Below are 19,317 nucleotides of genomic sequence, written 5' to 3' on the forward strand. Positions count from 1 at the left end.
GGGCTGCGAAGACTGAAAACGTTGGGAGAGTATAACGTGCTTGTTTTTGTTTGCATTTTGCGGTGGTTTACGGGTTTTTTACAATTAAACTGAAGATGTATTAGAGTACGATAAAACTTGGTGGCTAGGAATGATCGATATTATAGTCCATGATGAAAGACTTATTTCGGGGGTTCGGCAGCAGGAGCATACGCCAAAACAAAGTGTCTTGCCCCATCCACGCGAGCGCGCTTAAAGTGTGGGCGTGTAAACGTACGTTCTCTTCAAATCTTTTGGCCCGGAGCTATTCTTCACGCCGGTGAAAGGTTTAACCGCTTAGTAGACGTGTGTAACCTTTAGTTTAGCTGAGCGTCGCTTCCCCTAAGCCACGTGCAGATGTATAGCTTCTCGCTACAGTTCAGGAATGGTAGAGCAGTGGAATGCATAAATCTCACGTTTTTAGCAATCGCGTTAGGTTCAGATGCAGTCAGCTTGGTTAAAAATGACCGCGAAATCAAGTAGACGCACCTTAACCCTGCGCGCAGTGGAGTTTGTAAACGGAGCAAGAAATGTATTCTGTGTTACGATCACTACTTGAGCAAGCTTCCTTCATATCTTCAACCATAACCCCCTTGACTAACTTATTAAGCCCAAAACATATGCAGCGTTTTCCCGGTCTTTTCCCGGTATTTAGTACGCTGGCGTCACTCGGCGCCGACGCTGCTGGTGACGGTGGCCGAAACGTCCACTTCTGGACGATTCAGATATTTTTTGCAGCGCCCGGCGCCGACGCTGGACGTGAGTCAATGAATGGAGAGCCAGTCAGCTCACGACTGTCAGCAACTTCCGCTGGGTAACAGTATCGTCGCTGCTGTCAAAATGGCTGCCAACCACCTCGGATCTATTAAGCCGTAGCCGTGCTCAGTGTGACCCGAAAATTCTCAATTGATGCTTGTATTTGACTTAGCGTGTTTCTCAGAAGGTTCGTTAGTAAGCGCTCCGGATTTCTTTGAAGTGTTTTCGAATGCTACACTCGAGTCGATCGGTAGGGTTAGCAGGCCTGAGTGTAACGGCTGAATACATGACCTCAAAGATAAACAACTTCCAAGCTCAGGGGCTGTAAATGGTGAGTTTCTGGTTCTTCCTAGTCTCAACAGCTGGCGCTAAACGTAAAAAAAAAAGGTTTTCAGTAACAATGCGATTTCTTTTTCTCATCTTAGAACTGAAAATAGGACACGAAACCGGTTTTCAGGAATATTTTTTGTTGCTGCATTGACGGAGACTGCAACTGCTTTGCGAGGTGTCGGGTTCATTCTCTTCGACACTCTGCGACGCTTAGCTGACGCTGGCTTTGGCGCTGCTCATATGGTTCGCCACCCTCTCTGGCGGCGTTGACGCGATGACGCCGAGGGAAACGGCACCGGGAAAACGCCGGAAAAACGCTGCATATGTTTCGGTTTTCACGCGTCATTGCCGGAACCAATCGAGGTGGCCATGCTTCAGCAGTGCTGCTGTTGCAGAAAACGAGGCATAGCGAGAATGAAGTCAACACGTACGCTCAGCGTCTGAAGAAGCCCGGTGGCCACAGCCTGCTTTTTTTTCACAAAAACTGCCATTGCGGTTTTTGTCAGAATTCTCACGTAGCTTTTCGAATTCAGCAGCGATGGAACTGCCCTTACAGGCTCCAAAATCATTTATTTTACAAATGTGCTTTAGCTTCCCTTTATAAGCACGAAGTGCGTACCTATACTTACTCTATATGCTACCTTTAGGTAGCACAACGAGAAAGGTGGCATATACACCAACTCTACGGGTACTACACCAGATGGCAGTAGAAGATGCCACAGTGTAAGAGAATCGTGCTGTGCGGTGCTCTCAGGCACGGCAGATACGAGAAAAACTGCCTGACTGCGCAGTTTCAGGTTTATGAAGCGTTAGTACCACATCCGTATAACAAGAGGCGTTCCGGTTGATCAAAGTTCTCAAGTAGAGTGGCATTGCTGCAAACTCAAGGCAACGTTAGAAGAAATTCAAACGACCAAGTTTTTATACAACTAGGGTTCCGAAGCCCCATTCAAAAATGGAGTTTACTAACCTTTTAAACCAAACTGGCCACCTCTAAAAATTAAGTTTGCCAAATTAAAAAAGATTGCTGCAGATCCACGTGTGAATGTGTCTGATGGGCGATGGCGTGTAAATCGGATCATGAATTGTGGCTTTCTATTTTGTTCTGGTTGTCAGCTTTTCTATTTTGTTCTTGATCACAGTTTGCTCTGTCATATGCTTTAATTGATGGGTACATGTCGGTGTTTGTACGCTGTTGTGGTCATTAATTATTTAAACTACTAGTGTAAGCTCTGTAGATGGTATTGCGCACAGATGTTTCGCACTTACGCTTCACTTATGGAGCTCACCTCACTGAAACGGCCCGACATTGTGCGACATCAATGTGCTTCGCGCCTAAAAAAAAAAAGGTTTTGTACAAGCTCATACTAAGGTCTATTGAAATAGGTCCCGAAAGTTTGGGAGAAAATTGGTTTAGAAGCTACTGCCAGTGACATCAGCATGGGGAGTTATGGAAGCTGGGATTGAAACATGACTATGTGTGGAAGGAAGAAACGCTACAAATAAAATACCAAGTTTGATCCGAAGTCAAAGCAATGAGTATGTTATAGAAATGACATTTTTCTCCCAACAATATTATGTAGATGTAATAAGCAAAGAATTTATTATGCTGTTTTATTATTAAGGAAAATATTTTTGTAGCGTGATCTGCCTAGGCTATTATTAATCAGGGCAGCCCTTGTACTGCATAGAATAGTACGATTGTAAAATTCGTTTGCGACGACACACCTCTCACGTGTTTGAGTGTTCCGCTCTTGCTTGCGTTATCTGCTGTGCACAAATTGTGAGGTGCGTTTTATCGCTTCTGAACGTCATGAATGATGTGTACAACAGTTAGCAAAACGATGCCGATTGCATAACGCCGAGTGCATTCGCCAGTACCTACGGAAACGACGTGCTGTGCAAGGATGCAGTAGCAACAAACGTATGGCTGGTCACCCATGTCGTCTAGGAAGGAAGGAAGCAACAAAAGGGAGAAGGCAGGGAGGTTAACCAGAAATACATCCGGTTGGCTACCCTACACTGGGGGATTAGGGAAGGGATGTCGTCTAGATAAGAAACAAAGGCAAAGGCTCTCAAGACAGTGCTCGCTAGGCTTTCAATTATCAGTATTTCAACAACCTTCCCTCTTCCGTTGTATCAATAACAGACCCTTTGTTATTCAAGACTGCAATTTCTCAGCAATGCTTGTAACTATACGCAGTTTCCATTATCTATCTTTGTCTTGTATGTGCTTGAATTCTTATACATTTTTAGTTGACTTATGTTGCCTTCCTGATTTGCGCATCTGATACTTGTTTCTTTATTTTGTCTTTTTTTCTTGTGTGTTATATATGTTGTACCCACCCCCTCTGTAATGCCCTACGGGCCCTGAGGGTATTCTAATAAATAAATAAATAAACCTGGTTTCCTCCCATGTTCCCCATGTCTGCATTCGTATACGTAGCGGTAATTAATCGGAGCATATTGCAAAAAAAAGAAACGCAAGTAATATCCGCAGACCAATAAATGCGAAGCAGTTCTTAACAAACTTCGGCAAGTTTAATCGTATCTATCTATCTATCTATCTATCTATCTATCTATCTATCTATCTATCTATCTATCTATCTATCTATCTATCTATCTATCTATCTATCTATCTATCTATCTATCTATCTATCTATCTATCTATCTAGACGCCTATGACTTTTAGCTCTCCTGGCCGCTTGGATAATAGGATCTATATCAAAATTGGTATGGCATAGCATGATTCTATGAAGGGCATAAGTGAAAAGTCTTAACATGGAAATCATGACATGCATACCATGGATTTCATGATTTACATGTCATGCTCTTGCTGCCCCTGCGGTGGTTTCGTTCACATGACATATCGCAAAACTTTTGTGGTACGACATGATTGCATGGTGAACATAAGTGACAGGCCCTAAGTGGAAATAGCATGACATGCGTGTCATGTAAGAGCATGGCTACATGCCACACTCATGATGTGCTGGCGGTCGTGTCGTTAGCTTTACACACACCAAATGTGGTATTACATGACCTGAATGGATGAACGTATGTGACTGGTGCAAACATAATAATGTGACATGTGTGCCGTGTAAGAACATGACTACATGCCATGCTAATGAATCGCTCGCAGCTATTTCGCTAGCTCGATATATACCAAATTTGATATAACAAGACGTGAATGGGTGATGAAGGTATAAGACTGGTGCAAGTAGGATAATATTATATATGTAAGGACATTAATACATTCCACGCTTATGATGCGCTCGAGGTCGTTTCGCTAGCTTCATATATACCAAATTTAGTATACCTGACGTGAAAGGCTGGCGAAGGTATGTGACTGGTGCAAACATTATAATGCTGGCATGCATGTCATGTAAGAACATAACACATGCCACGCTCATGATGGACTAGCGGTCGTTTTGCCAGCTTCACTTATACAAAATTTGGTATTACATGACGTTAATGGGTGACAACGGTAAAATACTGGTGCAAACAAATAATTATCACATGCGTGTTGTGTAAACCGTGACTAGATGCGGCGCTCATAGTGCACTCACGGTCATTTCGCTAGCTTCACATATATCAAATTGGGTGTTACATTACGTGAATGGATGACAAATGTATACGCCTGATGGAAATATGATAAGCCTGATAGATGTGTCGTGTAGGAACGAGGCTAAATGACACGCTCAAGATGCACTCGCGGTCGTTTCACTGGCGTCGCATAAACCAAATGTTGTACTACGTGACGTAAATAATGATGAAGGCATGTGACTGGTATAAACATGATAATATGACATGCATGTGATGTAAGAGCATGACTACATGCCACGCTCGTGATGCGCTCGCGGTCATTCCACTAGCTTCACATGTACCAAATTTGGTACTACATGACGCGAATGGACGAAGAAAGTAAACGGCACATTCAAACATGATAATGATGTCATGTGTGTTATGTGAAAAATGACTACATGGTATGCTCATAGTGCGCTCGGGGCTATTCCGCTAGCTTCACGTATACCAAGTTTGGCGTTACGGGGCGTGAGTGGATGACGAAGGTGTATGACTGGTGCAAACGTGATAATCATGATAGGCGTGTCAGGTAAGAACATGACAACATACCGCGCTATTGATGCTCTCGTGGTCGTTTCGCTATCTTAATTCACATAGCAAATTTAGTATCACGTACAGAAATAGACGACAAAGATAAATGACACGTCCAAACATGATAATGAAGACATGCGTGTCACGTAAGACATGACTACATGCTACACTTATACCACGCTCGCGGCCTTTTCGCTAGCTTAAAATATACCAAATTCGGTATAACATGCCTGAATGAACGACGAGCACAAATGCCAGATGCAAACATTAAAATCATGACATGCAAGCCAGGTACGGCACAATTTAAGTCCGCCTGTGACAATTAACCTCCTTCATTCATGCTTCACATAATATTGATACACACTGTACGTGGGATCTACCAATTTTTTGCACTTATTTCCATTGCATGCCTGCAGCGTAAAGTATTTGAGTTATCGTGAACATTGAAAAAAATTTAAAGGTCATAATTTTGGCGACTAGGCGTCATTGATTTTGTTTAAAACTGAACAACAGGAGCATCATCCGTGCATCCTAAAGAACCTGCGTGTGTGTGAAGCAGTCAATCTGTCAGTCAACAAACTTCATTGGAAATTAAGGATCTACACAGTGCGATACGGCGATAGTGTGTAAGGCATCAGGTGGTCTTTGCTTGATTATAGCCGCTGCTTCTTTCAAGATGAGACCACACGGAAAGGCCCGTATGACTGATGTGGTGTCAGTGTAGATGTAAATCCGTTAGGGATCGTTCTTAGCTCGCGCGATGGCAGCTTCTTCGGCCGCTGCAACCATGACATGCCTAGCTGAAGCTGCATTAGAGATCATCCCAGTTGGATCAGCTACAATAGCTACAAATGAATCCGTCTACCCATAGTGCACAGCTACGTCGTAAGTCAATGCTTTTGTGCGCAGTCTATGAGGGAGCGGGCTTGCGCCTTGCGCCTAGCCACATTATATGGCGGGTGTACATTAGTTAGGATAGGGCCAACCACAAAGATCTCTCTATGGTGCGAGAGAGCATGACACAGGCTCTTCTCGTCGATGACCAAAAGGGGTCAGTCCTGCGGACTTTAGGATGTTTATGCGCCAGCGCTAAGACGAAGGGCGTACTGTTTGCGCCGTTCTTTGTGCTTTGATTACCTCAGAGAGGGTTTCGTGCACCCATAGCTCGAAACGTTTTTCTGTGCTAGTGCGAACAGGAATGTCCAGTATGCGTTTGATGTTTTTCCTTATGAGCACATCGATTGTGGCTTCCTCCGAGTGGGAGACCTTTTTAGCCCCGAGGTGAAATAGTTAATGTGGCTCATAAGAAATGCATGATACAACCCCAGGACATTGCTCTTACTGAGATTGCCTCTGCGATTTGAGACTCTTGTGATTAATCTGAGCATGTTCTCGGCCTATGCCTTCACACAGTGAACAGTTTTAGTTTTGATTCTCTTTGCGTCAAGTATAAGACCTAGATTCCGACAGAGTCGACTCTAGGTATCAGCTGGCCAAATTTCGCATAAATATTAATGGGAATCTGCTCGAGAGGTGTGCAGATTCTCATGATCCTGCAATTTGGTCTATAAAGCAGCAGTTTCAACTTTGACGGAAATATACGGAGTACCACTTCTTTCAGGTACTCTTCAGTAATATCCAGGGCTTCCTGAAGGGTACGCTTCACGGCCCCATAAACTCAACTGTGCTAAACCTGAAAGTTAAAAAAAATGGAGTAGGGCTGTAAGGGAAGATGTCATTACTGATATTTATAGCCTCGTGGTGCAGAATGAGGTGTAGCCGGAGAAAAAATAGTGACTGAAGTTATATCTTCCATCGAGGATGAGCGTACTATACTATGCATACAGAGAGAAACACCCTTACAGTATTCCGCTGCGCACCGGTGCGTTTCACTATACTTGTGCTCCTTTCCGCAGCTGCGTGCATGCAACGCCGCCGACTTCCGTGTACGGCAATTGTTTGTTCAATGAATATATGGCCTTTTAACGTGCCGAAAGCATTATGAGATGCACCGTAATAGAGAGCTTCAGAAATTTCGACCACCTGGGGTTCGTTAACGTGAACCCAAATCTGAGCACACAGGCTCATAGCATTTTCGCCTCCATGGAAAATGCAGCCGCCGCATCCGGGATACAATCCCGCGTCCTGCGGGTCAGCAGCCAAGTACCAGAACCACTAGACCACCACGGTGGGGCGGCAGCTGTTTGTTTGGAAATTATTATTAGGCAAGGTAAAAACAACTGAACTGGGCATGCAGTACCTCGAAAAAAGAAGTTTTGTTTGTTCGGTAACCATAGTCATACATAACTAAAGGAGGAGACTGAATTGTTGAGCAAGTAATCTATGCGTAAACTGATCTGCGTAATAGAACTTTTTTAGCAATTTATTTTCCTTCTCAAGCAGATTACTTAGACTGCTAACCACGAAAGTTCCGGAAAAAATAGTGAGAGACAATGAAACATAAATATTTGCATATATACTGAACTTGACATGTATAAATATGTATGTGAAGTACAGTAGATTCGAGCACCACAGTAGGTTGGACGAGAAAAACATTAAAGTGAAAAACAAGCGAGGAAGCCTTCTTTTTTTTCTACATATAGTCCGCTTTTGCGGTTGTTCAACCAAGTTTCCACCTCTGCATACGGCCGAGAAGGGCCTGCTGTAAAGAAAACAAAGAAATGTTCTAGAAAATTTGTTGACTTTTTGCCACCGTATTGAGTAAAAAAAAACATGCTAAACAATAGTGACTCGTAATCAAAATTTTGCCCCGGCCGTGTGCATACTGTCATTTTCTTTTATTTTACACATCGGCACAAGTTCGCTAAATGGCCTTAATCCTGAAAAAATTCTCAGTAGTTTCAATATTTATCTTTCACCTTTTCAAGCAATAGACTGTTTCAAAGTTATGTGGCCATACGTTCTGAGTTTTACAGCTTTTTTACATAAAACTTTCCAGAAAGCTGAAATTGAAGAATACTTTGTCATTCGATCAAGTAGAGCAAGGTGAAAGAGAGGCGCTAAACTTTTAGTGTACACTAAGCTCATTCATCTGATCTTCAAATAATACACAGCGAAACGTATGGTAGACTCCATACCGTGCCTGTATATGCGTAACTTTGTTATCTTGTGGTCGCTGTTTTGGGCATTGAAAGTATGTTTGCCGCTCAAGGAACGCAGACAGGAGGTGAGGACGATGACAGGTGCGTGTTATTTTGTTCGCGGCTGTTTAGAAACACATATGCTTTTTGTTATTTACACCATTTACACCACGAACAAGTTTTCCTCTCGGCTTCGCTGCTCTCTTCGAAGGAACACTGGCACAGCTTGACGGTAGCCCAAACAGTATATTTATACTTTGCCTGGTGAGCACTATTAACGCCCTTCACTCGCTGAAGCCCGAAAAGACGCACAAGTATCTTACTTTAATTTTATAGGGTAGCAAATTGGAAGTAGTTTAGTTAACCTTTCTACCTTTCTTGTATTCCTTCTTTCTCTCCCTTCGATTCTGAAGTTTTTGTCACCCAGCATCTGCAAGCCAGTCTCACTGCAATGGACATTATTATGACTACTCAACACAGTTCAATGGTCGAGTTGAATAAATAGAAGCAGAAAACATGAAACACATAAAAAGAAAACCATGGGACGGACTGGCTCTTACAAACGATCAAAAATATATTTTAAAGGCAAAGTTATAGACGCTGGCAACCACCTTGTGCATGTGCGAAGCAGAGGTTTGTCACATACTACGAAAATCTTAACGGCCTTTCACGGTGTCTAGAAAGTTGCTCTCCGTATCAAACAGGTGCATCTACGGGTTACTAAATACAGTTGTTTCCCCCTTTTAAATGCAAAACGCTTCCGAAATTTCCCTTTAGGTTCTTGTCTCACACTAACCTAATATTCTAGTGTAATCAAGTATACAATATTGCAGAAGCATTGCCTGCAATGGTTTGGTAGATGAGCGCCGTCATCCGCGAGAAGGAGCGCCTTGCGTTTTTTGAGATGCATACTGAAGCACCGGTCAGTTTGGCCAATGTATGCTTTGCCACAGGACAAAGGAAGATAACAAATGACAGGTGTAGCGCAAGTCAAGAATTTCGTGACATAATTTGTGCCGATCTTGACTTTTCTCTGTGCATACCAATTCGTGCGGCGGCACAGAGGACTGGACTTTCGCTAAGCCATGAAAACCATGTGCAAGCCATGTTTGACCACTACTTTTTTTTGATATTGTGCGAATACTTATGCACATTTGTTATTACCACAAAATTACCTTGGTCCCTCGAAGAAGCAGAGATGTTAACTGCTTCCGCCCTGCGCGAGTTTTTCTGCTACTTCAGCAGCTTCTCGGCAACCGTTCACGTCACATGGTGCTAGAACCCAGCAAACTTCAGTCTATTTGCTTGTTCTACAAATGCCTGTATCGTACACGAAAACATCTCTTTCGCAACACATTCTTAGAACAAAGCAATCTTCTGCATTTTTTGTTAGCTTTCAGCGGCACGAACTGCACGAAAAAATGTCGCTTTAATGCGAAAGCGTTCAAGAACTCGTTTTGCGGAAATTGCGGCGTCGGCGTCGTTGGTTATGAGCGAAAAATTATCATCCTATGCGAGACCGAAAAATTGGGAATGATACAAACCAAATGAATAAATGATAAACAACCCTGCAACAGAATGGGGACCAAACCAGGGTTGTTTGAGTGCAAGGAGGATCGTACCCGGGTCGTTTGCGTGGTAAGCAGATTATATACCACCCAGCCACGCGTCTCCTTGTGAAAACAGTGAAAAGAACTTCCTCTGCTTAAAAATGCAGGGGAAGCTGTTTTAATGCTTCCCAAGCATATGCGTCCTGTATGCATGATTCACAATGCAACATGGCATAATGCAGCGATAATACGAGGTGCAAGCGGCCACTGCCAATGGACGTCAGATCATGTAGAGTGGAGTAGAGTAGAACCTTTGACAGTGGCCCACACTCACGCTGGGGGATTGGCCATGCACCGGGAAGTTTTCAGAAGAAATATTTAATTATTTGAACAAATGTTGCCTAGTTGAAGACGCGAGCAGTAGTGTTGTAACAAAATTGCATATAGTACCAAAAGATGAGTACAAACACAGGTAGTAACTCTGAGCTACGTAATTTAAGAAATAATAATCAGGAATTGAAATGCATTTTAGAAAATGGACTATATGTTCTAAATGTTTTTTAATATTTATTAAACTCCGCCATTGCATCGGCAACCTTCTCGTCACTGTAGCTTAGCGACAAACGAAAGCGCATTTGTGATTATTGTATAGGCTCCGTGGTTTAAAGTCGGTACCCCACTACAAAAACCACACATGGTACTGCACTTAATCTCTTTAGGCCACGTAATGGGTGATTAGCAAATTCGAAAAAGTTTCATGCATTGAGTGTGGAGGATGAGAGGAGAAAGGAAAAGGAGGTTATCACTCTCTAGAAACTGGACGTTGCTATCGCCTTCAACTCCTAAAGGTGAAGCTTTAGGGTCCCTCAATTTTTAGAGAGCGGTGCATAACGGGAGATGACAAATTAAAAAAACACCAAAAAGTCATTCAGCTGCCTAAAAACCTTGACCACATCAGACTGTCCCGTAACATATAGTTCAGTTTTGCCCCTAAAAATGTTTGTCAACACAAGTTCTATACCAGAGCCTATAGATATTGCTTTTTACTTTACATAAGCGTGGCCACAAAAGCTCAATATTGTAGATTTGAAGTAGTGGCCTAAAATTATTAGGAACTTCGAGGTGTCTAGAAAACTTATTAAGAAATCTCAAACCACGAAAGTATCAAGTGTAAAAGACAAAGTATTGTGTCAGCAAAACTGTCGGAGCTTTGGTAGTTGATCAATACACGGAAGGTATAGCTGACACCAGAACATATAAAATAGAGCTATAAATGAAGATATAAATGGATTGGGCATGCTCTAAAGAAGAGAAGAAGCCTCGAAGCTTTGAAGAGAAAACAGTGCATTGGTCTAAATTGCATGCATAAACTAAAGGACAAAAACGGCAAAATTGATACCAACATTAATAGCATAGTGGAAGTATCGGAGGAGTTCTCCATAAATCTTTGCGGTGGCTGAGACAGCTACAATGATAACGTGAGAAGCAGTGACAGCCCTAAGGAACTGGGCATCCTATCAGTAAAATATCAGTAAAATACCCTCAAACAGAATGCAAAGAGGCAAAACTGCAAGTGAGGAACAGGTAACGTACGACCTATTCTAATACGGTGGACATATTCTGTTAGAAAAGCTGACTACCTTGTATAGCAGCTATTTCGTGAAGGGTGTAGTGCCAGAATCTTGGAATCATGCGAACATCTTTTTAATTACCTTGAAAGGGGACCTAAACGACGTGGAAAGTTAGGGACCTATCAGCTTACCTTCCATTGTCAATTGGGTATTCTAAAAAATTTCAGCTAATAAACTGAACACGACAATTGATTGCAATCAATCAAAGAACCAAGCAGTTTTTCATACAGGCTACCCAAGAAAAGCCATATTCATACTGTCAATCAGATAATAGAGACATGCTCAGAATACAAACAACCCCTATATGAAGTTTTGTAGATTACGAGAATGCACTTGAATCGCAGTCATGTAGCCACTGCCAGGGCGTCAACTAAGAATATAAAAACATGCTAGAAGAAATCTACAGTGAATGCACAGCCACCATATAGTGCTCCATAGAAAAGGCGGCAGAATACCAATAATTAAGGGTGTCGGGCAAGGAGACCACGTGTTTGCAGGAGGTTTTCCGGGCCTAGATTAGCCCGAGATAAAAATAATGGAGGGTTTTTTATAACTCTGTCAGTCGTTGATGGCATTGCAATGTTGAGTAAATCAAGAGACGAATGCAAACTCATGATTACCTAATTCGACACGGAAAGCAAGAAACTAAGTCGGAAACGCAATGTGCACAAAACTGAAGTCTTGTAAAATGCTTCCAACAGAGCACAGCACTTGATTGATTGATTTGTGGGGTTTAACGTCCCAAAACCACCATATGATTATGAGAGATGCCGTAGTGGAGGGCTCCGGAAATTTCGACCACCTGGGGTTCTTTAGAGCACAGCACTTCGCGATCGGTTTCGAGAAGCTGTAAGCATTAAATGATTGGTTGATATATGTGAAGTGTAACGCAACAAAACCATCATAGTATTATGAGAGACGCCGTAGTGGAGGGCTCCGGGAATCGCGATCACCTGAGGTTCTTCAACGTGCAACCAAATCTGAATACATGGGCCTACAGCAAATTCGCCTTCATCGAAAATGCAGCTGCCGCAGCCACGATACGATCCCGCGACTTGCGAGTCAGTAGCTCAGTGTCTTAGCCAGTAGGCCACCGTAGCGGGGCAACTTCGACGAAAGGGAGAGTTGCCTTTTGGACACGATTGCTGCTGACTTTGTGAACCGCACAAACCTGTGATAATAATCTGTAAAGCTCAAGGCACCACCACATTATCTTAAAATTTTTTCACACTCATGTTTTTTTTTTCATTTAGTGCAACCACAAGAAAATATTTTAAAATTTGTTTCGGTTTTCCTTTAAAACGAGACCAATATCCCTGGAAACAAACGTTCACTCAATGCGCTCGAGTTCAAAGAAACAAAACAAAAAATATTGGTAGACTTCAATAAGCTAACTAAATAATATTATTCTTCTGTTTTTGTTGCAAACAAGATTAACACTTTATTAACCCTTCCATGAATAGCTGAAGATAATGAAAAAAAAAACGCACGAGTGGGTATTGCATGTATGTCCGCAAACTACGTCTTGTAATGAAGCTGGTTACCCCACAATTTTAAATTGTGAAATTTTAACGTCTCGTGAATTATGAAAAGAAGACAGGGCCACAACCTTCCAAGTCGAGATTGAAAAGACAAAAGCAACACAGAAGTACAAGCATCGCATTTAATTCTGCCAAAGGGACATAGCACTTCTGGAGTGTTACATTGGTAAGAGCACTGAAGCTTTCAAAAGCGATAGTTCTCTCTTCAAATATATATATATATATATATATATATATATATATATATATATATATATATATATATATATATATATATATATATATATATATATATATGTGACGTATGAAGCGATTGTTGGTAGAAGCCGATGAAGAAGAAGTGAGAACAGAAATATAAACATGGTGTATGAGCCAGGCCACGTCGCCAATACATCATAGCGTCACACGAGTCGACAAGATGAAGACCTGGTAGCCACTTCATCAACCGGCCTTCATCATCGAACACCTCAGCCAGACGCAGTGACTGAATGTGAACCACACAAGTGCATCCCAACTCTACACCATGACCAGCATCATGACAGCACCATCGACTGACCTTCCCATCCCCAAGTACACCGGAGCAGCGGACGATGGACCTGTACAGGACTGGTTCAACCTGTTCGAGCTCCACGCTACCGCTGCATTATGGTCGGAACGGGAGATGGTTACGAACTTCAGCGACTACGTCACCGGTGAGGCATTTAAATTTTACCTCACCCACATATTCGACAACGACGAGTCTTGGCAAAAGATAAAAGAAGAAATGATCACGTGGTTTCAAGACTATAATGAAGATTCGATTAAAACACGCACTCTCAATGCATTTGAACTCCGTCATCGCAGTCATAAGCAGCCTTCACGCATTCGACCACGGATCATGGATTTACAATTCCCGTCAGGTGAAGCTAGCCATGTGCTAACGGAAAGACCACGCGATCGTTTTCACAACCTTCCACCTGGTTGCTCATCAGCGCAATTATCGCCAATGCTTAACTCTTCGCTGCATAAAAGATTTGATTCCACTATTTATGACCCAGGTGCATTTAATACTTCGTGCGGCATGCGTACGTTGCAAACTAACTTGGTATCACCTGTCATCAACATTACTGATAAACCAGAGGAAGCACCTCATAAGACCGTCGCATTTACGCATGATGAGTTAGTAAATCCGCGCGAAACCAAACCAGACAACGAATGTTCACAGAAATCTTATTCGGTCAAAGTATTCAGCTCAGCAGCTCAACAAAGACACAAGCATTCACAATCAGTATCTTGTGAAGAAAATTCTTTTGCAGAAGTGTCTGGTATTCATCAATCAAAAGATCAAAGTGACGTGAATCTAGTATACCACCTCACTGCCAACGATGAAAACAAAAGCCCAGGTACTACTTCGGATGACACAAGTACTCTTCAGGCAACCACCAACAATGAGCAGTTTATGAATACAGAAGATTCAAGTGCGCGAAACCCCCCACATTGTCTTGCACCAAAAACAGCTGCATTGGTCGGCGTCGTAGAAGCCTGCAGAGGAATAGCTAAGAATCCTGGCACACCACGATCAATGTCACACCCCAAGCAAGTCGACGAAAGCAAGAAACTACAACGTCAACGTACGCTTCAACAATGTCAACGACGAAAGAAAACTTCATCGAAACCACTCTTAAGGCTCAAAGAACATAGCGAAAAGGCCCATCGTCATGGATACATTCTCCACCAGAGATCAAAAATGGGCCTTCGATCAAAACATCTGCGACATCGCTATGGAAAGTTTTCCAAAAGCCACAAAAACACCCCTTGTACTCGGCAGGAACACAGGCAGCGACCAATCAACCTCAATCAACGCGCACGCAAATTGCCTGCATGGCCTGTGTATCACCCACGACGAGGACTTCGATGCCTACAATATCGGAACTGTCGATTCTGCAAGATGTTCAAGCCTCATTCGTTGTTCACAAGAATACCAGCTGTGATTACCCCTATCTCCACGTCCAAAGCATTTTTGTGTTATCCAGGACGCAACCACCAGCCTCGCCCACCAGAACTCCTGCATTAACCGGACTGCTGCACTCTCCCCTGAAGTCAATGAAATGTTTACGGAACTACCCTGGAGCATAGGACCAATTCTGAATTTTGACGTTTGTGACTTTTTAATCTCTCTTTGTTTGCTTTTTCTTGTTCGTAATCCATGTCTTCTTTCGGGGGGGGGGGGGGGAATCGTGCGACGTATGAAGCGATTGTTGGTAGAAGCCGATGAAGAAGAAGTGAGAACAGAAATATAAACATGGTGTATGAGCCAGGCCACGTCGCCAATACATCATAGCGTCACATATATATATTTATTTATATTTATATATATATATATATATGTGTGTGTGTGTGTTAGTCATTCCATATCAGCTGTACCCTGTCAATTTTTCGCCTCCGATAATGCTGAAAAAAAATCAAGAAGGTATGTGAGACGCAGTTAATTGGGCGTTATACATCGAGACAATTTTTGTGTTGCCTAGAGGGCACCTCAAACTTTGGACGCCCAACTCTCAACACAAACTGTGCCACGCTAAATATTTGTATAAAGTTTTACTGGTTTGAGCTAGTTTTACGAAAAAGGTTTTTTCTTTTCTCTCAAGACTCTCCTCTTTGATCGCTATGATAGTTTATTCAATTTTGTTTTGATTTTCTTTTTTTTCCTCTGGCGAGAAATTTCTATTTGCGGGATGTTTTTCGTTTCTCGTAAAAACACAAATTTCTTCGCCAGTAATATTTTTACACTTCCTGATATAAATGTTTCCATATAAATGAAGTAAAGTCTTTGGGAGCACGCAATAAAGCAAGAATATTGCCAAAGTGTTGTAGCAATGTTGGAAAAACTGCAATTTGGCTCATTTTGTGACTTATTTTCGCAGTGTAGCAGGCAATGCAAAAATATGGCTTTTATATTGTTGCAAAGTACAGTTTGTCTTTAACACATTCACAAAAATTCAGAAAGGTAGATTATGTTTTAAGGCAGAAAAAAATTCAACTGAACAACCACAAGGAAGCTGCCTTTGCCTCACCTTCACCGCATCGCACGTCATCGCGAGGTTGCAGTGGGGGCTTGTCATACAAATCTTTATCACTTGTTTTGGTAGTGCTGCTGTGTATAACGGCCACATGGGGCAGTAGTAATTTCTTTAGGGAACAGTATCTTCTCCCTTGGATCGCCAATCGGAAGTTGATATTGAACTACTTCTTAGTCCCAAGAGGCAGAATTATCATATAGTCGATAGCCTAGAGTCCTGTATTGAGGTGTTGCGTTTGGTTTCTGATAATTATTACACACGGCCTATAATTAACAAACAAAATATTTAAAGTATATTTCATATAGGCTGAATCTGTGATGTTTCAGGTATAGGCCGATGAATGATGAACTGGCGTGTACATTAAAATTATGTGCCCTTAACACGCTAGAGATAATTTCATATTGTGCCCAGAAATGGTACTTAAGAGATCATCACCGAAGCAACTGTAATTTTGAACTGCAAAGCATTTCTCAATGACTGCGGCGACATCTATCTATCTATCTATCTATCTATCTATCTATCTATCTATCTATCTATCTATCTATCTATCTATCTATCTATCTATCTATCTATCTATCTATCTATCTATCTATCTATCTATCTATCTATCTATCTATCTATCTATCTATCTATCTATCTATCTCTCTATCTATCTATCTATCTATCTATCTATCTATCTCTCTATCTATCTATCTATCTATCTATCTATCTATCTATCTATCTATCTATTTATCTATCTATCTATCTATCTATCTATCTATCTATCTATCTATCTATCTATCTATTTATCTCTTCTACCTCTTTTGGCCGTTTGGATATTGATATTGATACCGAAATGTGTATAGCATAACATCACCGTGTAATGAGCATAATTGACTAGTGATAAGATGAAAATTATGACACGTATGTCATGAATCTCGTAATTTTATATTTCTTGGTCTTGCTGCTGTTGCGGTGGTTTCGTGCACATGACGTATCGCAAAATTAGTATGGTATGACATGCCTGCATGCGAACATAAGAAACGGACCCGAACTTGCAAATCATGACATGCATATCATGTAAGTCATAACTACACACCATGCTCATGGTGCTCTCTTGGTCGTTTTTTCTATACCAAATTTGGTATTACTGGACGTGAATCGATGACGAAGGTATTTGAGTGGGGCAAACATGAAAATCATGCACTCTAAAAAAACAGCGAGTAAAAAGGATGTCTTTTCGTCCCACAACAATAATCGTCATCTATATTGCGTTCCATCCTTGCGCTATCGCCCCCTGCCCGGCACATTCCGGTCACGATCGACATGCCCATTATCAGGGTTACATTGCATTCTCGATAGGAAAGTGGGCAGTGCCGAGTTTTCTAGAAAGGAAGCGCACGCAAGCCTGACGACGATTATTGTTGTGGGACAAAAAGACACCCTATTTACTGGATATTTTTTAGAGTGTGAGATGCGTGTCATGCAAAAACAATACTACATTCCACACTCATGATGCCCTCGCAACTGTTTCAAAAGCTTCGCATATACTAAATTTGGTATTACGTGACGTCAATGGATGAAGAAAGTATGCCAAAACATGATAATCATGACATGCGTGCCCCGTAAAACATGACTACATGCTACGCACATAGCGCGCTCGTGGTCGTTTTGGTAGCTCCACATATAGAAAATTTTGTATTATCTGACGTGAATGGACGATGAAGATAAATGACACGTTTAAACAATATAATCATGGTATGCATGTTAAGTAAAACATGACTACATGCTACGCTATAAGCGCGATCGCGGACGTTTCACTAGCTCCACATGTTGATTGATATGATTGATATGTGGGGTTTAACGTCCCAAAACCACCATATGATTATGAGAGACGCCGTAGTGGAGGGCTCCGGAAATTTCGACCACCTCGGGTTCTTTAACGTGCACCCAAATCTGAGCACACGGGCCTACAACATTTCCGCCTCCATTTGAAATGCAGTCGCCGCAGCCGGGATTTGATCCCGCAACCTGTGGGTCAGCAGCCGAGTACCTTAGCCACTAGACCACCCCGGCGGAGCTCCACATGTTCTTGTTCACCTATATCCGTGGCGCATACCCACTATGGGGAATTGGCCAAGAATTGAGTTGTTTTAAAAATTATTGTTCAGATTTAAAATAATGGTTATAAAATAGAAACATTACTGATGACCAGGGAAATTGTGGTGCTTAATCTATTGCATGTAATTATTCAAATAAAGAAACGAATTGATTCTTAAAGTAGAGCAATAATCTGATTTTTATACGTATATAATTTTGTAAACACGTTGGGAAAACAAAACGGAATAATTAGTCTCAACATACTGTTTCATCAATATAGTCCCGGATGGCCGCACATACTGTGGCATTATACCAACTTTGGTTTCACGTGATCTGAATACACGACGAAAATAAATGACACGTGTAAAAAAAATACGTGTTATGGAAACATGATTACGTGCTACACTGATATACATAGCGTGTTCGCGGCTGTTTCACTTTCTCAACAAATACCAAATTTTGGTATCCCGACACGTGAATAAGCGACGAAGGTAAATAGCACGTACAAACATGATAATCATGACATGCAAGTCATGCATGGCATAATTTACGTCCACTTCGTAACATTGGGCTGATTTTAAAATGATATATCAAGCTTCCTCTGCGGTGCTTGACGTATCATTAATTCCCACTGTACGTTGGATTCACCAATTTTTTCATCCCCCTTTTTCTACCTGATCTGAAGGTGCTGAAAATGCTTTAACTAGAAGCCCGTTCGGTAATTCAAACATGCTTTCAACGTTTTCAGTGCCATAGAACTATTAAAAACGAATGAAAAGTTTAATCGAGACGCTCAAAGGGCTTATGAAGTGTCATTTATAAGCACAATAATAAATCGTCTCCAAAGAGTATAGCTATAATGCATCATTTTTATACACACCAGTGGTAAGGATAGCATCAGGTTATACCTGAAACATCATAAAAACAGCCTAGATCAATTAAACTTCAATTAGTCGTTATTCATTATTAAGACCTTGAGTATTATTTTATCATCATGAGCCTGACTACGCCCATTGTAGGACAAAGGCCTCTCCCATGTTCCGCCAGTCAACTCGGTCCTGTGCTTGCTGCTGCCACTATATACCCGCAAACTTCATCTACCCACCTAACCTTTTGTTTCCCTCTAGCCCGCTTGCCCT

The sequence above is a fragment of the Rhipicephalus microplus genome, chromosome X, assembly GCF_043290135.1.
Source record: "Rhipicephalus microplus isolate Deutch F79 chromosome X, USDA_Rmic, whole genome shotgun sequence".
In the NCBI taxonomy this organism is placed as follows: Eukaryota; Metazoa; Arthropoda; class Arachnida; order Ixodida; family Ixodidae; genus Rhipicephalus; species Rhipicephalus microplus.